Raw genomic sequence first — 3,108 nt, forward strand, 5'->3', positions numbered from 1 at the left:
GAAAGAAAGAAAGAAAGAAAGAAAGAAAGAAAGAAAGAAATAAAGAAGGAAAGAAGGAAGGAAACAGGGGAGGAAAGGGAGGGTTAAGGGAGGGTTAAGGGAAGGTAAGTGAATGTTAAGGGAAGGTTAAGGGAGGGTTAAAGGAATGTAAGGGAATGTTAAGGGAAGGTTAAGGGAGGGTTAAGGGAAGGTTAGGGAAAGTTAAGAGAAGGTTAGGGAAGGTTAAGGGAAGGTTAGCAAAGGTTAGCGAAGGTTAGCGAAGGTTAGCGAAGGTTAGCGAAGGTTAGCGAAGGTTAGCGAAGGTTAGCGAAGGTTAGCGAAGGTTAGCGAAGGTTAGCGAAGGTTAGCGAAGGTTAGCGAAGGTTAGCGAAGGTTAGCGAAGGTTAGCGAAGGTTAGCGAAGGTTAGCGAAGGTTAGCGAAGGTTAGCGAAGGTTAGCGAAGGTTAGCGAAGGTTAGCGAAGGTTAGCGAAGGTTAGCGAAGGTTAGCGAAGGTTAGCGAAGGTTAGCGAAGGTTAGCGAAGGTTAGCGAAGGTTAGCGAAGGTTAGCGAAGGTTAGCGAAGGTTAGCGAAGGTTAGCGAAGGTTAGCGAAGGTTAGTGAAGGGAGGAGGGAGGGAGGAAGGAAGACAAAGAAAGAAAGAGCCCCCCTAGGGTCCCCTTGGCCTGGCCTGGTCTTCCTCTAAGAGAGCCCCTGGCCTCACCTGTCCTGCCACTAAGGGCACCTCTGGCGTTTCCTGGCCTGCCACTAAGGGCTTCCCTGACCAGGCCTTTTACTGGCCCCACTGCCACTACGGGTGGGCCTAGCCAGGCCTGCACCAGAGACCCACTGCCTCAGAGCCACCCTGGACTGGCCTGGACTATCCTTAGGATCGTGCAGGCCCGACCTGGCCTGGCACTATGGGCCTGTCTGGACCAGCCTGGCCCAGAGCCACGGACCACCCAGGTCTGTCCTGGGTTGTCCCAGGTCCCTTCTGGCCTGGCCTGGACTGGCCTGGAACTATAGGCCATCTCTGTCCTGGACTGGTGCTATGGGTGCCCCTGCCAGGGCTTTCCTTCCACTAGGTGCTTCCATGGACTGGCCTGACCCCTAGGGCCTCTGTGTCCTCACCTGTCACTAGGGGCTGCTCTGGCTCCTAGGCTGCCAAGGGCCTCCTACTGCTGTGGGCCAGCCTGGCCTGTCCTGATCAAGGAACCCATGGTTGTTCTGCCATACGGCCCCCTTTACTAGTCTGTCCCTAGTAGACCACTGCCATAAGGGCCACCCTGCAACTAAGGGCACCCCTGCCACAAAGTGCCCCATTTGACTGTCCTGTCCCTGGGCCTCCTTGGCCTGTCTTGGTTCTAAGAGCCCCCCTGGGATCCCCCTTCGGATCCTGCAGGCCTGACCTGGCCTGGGACTATGGGCCTGCCTGGCCCAGCTTGGCCCAGAGCTAAGGACCTAGGGTGTTCCTAGGGCCCTTCTGGCCTGGCCTCTCCTGGCACTATGGGCCACCTCTGTCCTGGCCTGCTACAGGCACCCCTGCCTGGGCTTGCCTTCCACTAAGTGCTCCCATGTCCTGGTCTGACCCTAGGGACCCTGTGCCCTTGCCTGCCACTGAGGGCTGCCCTGGCCAAGCATCCTGCCAAGGGACTCCTACCGCTAATGGCCGGCCTGGCCTGTGCCGCCCAAGGAACCCATTGGCCTGGCCTGCCACATGGCCCCCCTTTACTGGCCTGCCCCTAGGGCCCCTGTGCCTCCCCCTGCCACTAACGGCTGCCCTGGCTCCTAGGCTGCCAAGGGCCTCCTACTGCTGTGGGCCAGCCTGGCCTGTCCTGATCAAGGAACCCATGGTTGTTCTGCCATACGGCCCCCTTTACTAGTCTGTCCCTAGTAGACCACTGCCATAAGGGCCACCCTGCAACTAAGGGCACCCCTGCCACAAAGTGCCCCATTTGACTGTCTTGTCCCTGGGTCTCCTTGGCCTGTCTTGGTTCTAAGAGCCCCCCTGGGATCCCCCTTAGGATCCTGCAGGCCTGACCTGGCCTGGGACTATGGGCCTGTCTGGCCCAGCTTGGCCCAGAGCTAAGGACCTAGGGTGTTCCTAGGGCCCTTCTGGCCTGGCCTCTCCTGGCANGAGATCACCTGGCACGGTTTGCCCTGCCACTAAGGGCCCTCTTTGAATGGTCTAGCCCATGTCCTCCTTGGCCTTGCCTGCCTGCGTGTAAGAGACCCCCTGGACTGGCATGGCCTGACTTGGGGGTCTCTCACAGGCAGGCCCGGTCAGGCCAGGACAGACCTGAGGCAGGTCCAACCAGTGGGTCTCTTCTCTACACCTGGTCAGGCTCACCCATAGTGACAGGGGCCCTTAGCAGGCCTGGCCAGGGACCGTTAGTGGCAGGCCAGGAAAGTCCAGGGGCACTNTTTTTCTTATTTGCTTTTCTGTTTGTTTGTTTTTCTATTTTCCTGTTTTTTTAAAATTTGTTTTTTGTATTTTTCTGTCCTTTTTTGTTTTCTCCTCTTTTTTTGGCACTCGTTGGTTTTCTTCTTTTTGTTGGGGTTTTGTTTGTGGGGGTTTTCTTTGGGAGCTTTTTGGGGGTTTTCCTGTTTTCACGGGTAGTTTTCTTCTTTCTGTTGGAGTTTTCTTTTTCTTTATCTTTTTTTTTTCTTTCTTAAAATTTTTTTCGGGGGCCGGCCCAGTGGCGCACTGCTACAGTGCGCCGCTTGGGAGCACGGCGGCGCTCCCGNGACACTGAGGGTTGCGATCTGTTGCCGGTCACGAAAAAAGACAAAAAAGGAAAAAAAAAATTTTTTTTTCTAAAAAGGTGACCAGTAAGGGGATCTTAACCCTTGACTTGGTGTTGTCAGCACCACATTCTCCCAAGTGAGCCACAGGCTGGAACTGGAGTTTTCTTTCTGTTAGGCTTTTGTTCTATTTTTTTTCTTCTTCTTCTTCTTTTATGGGGGTTTCTTCTTTTTGTTGGGGTTTGCTTATTTGGGGGGGATTTTTTCTTCCTGCTCTTGCATTCTTTTTGCTGAGGTTGTCTTCTTTTAGGGATTTATTCCTTTGAGGGGGGTTCTTCATGTTGTGGTTCTCTTCTTTTTGTTGGGGTTTTCCTGTTTGAGATGTTT

The sequence above is a fragment of the Galeopterus variegatus genome, unplaced genomic scaffold (assembly GCF_000696425.1).
Source record: "Galeopterus variegatus unplaced genomic scaffold, G_variegatus-3.0.2 Scaffold715, whole genome shotgun sequence".
In the NCBI taxonomy this organism is placed as follows: Eukaryota; Metazoa; Chordata; class Mammalia; order Dermoptera; family Cynocephalidae; genus Galeopterus; species Galeopterus variegatus.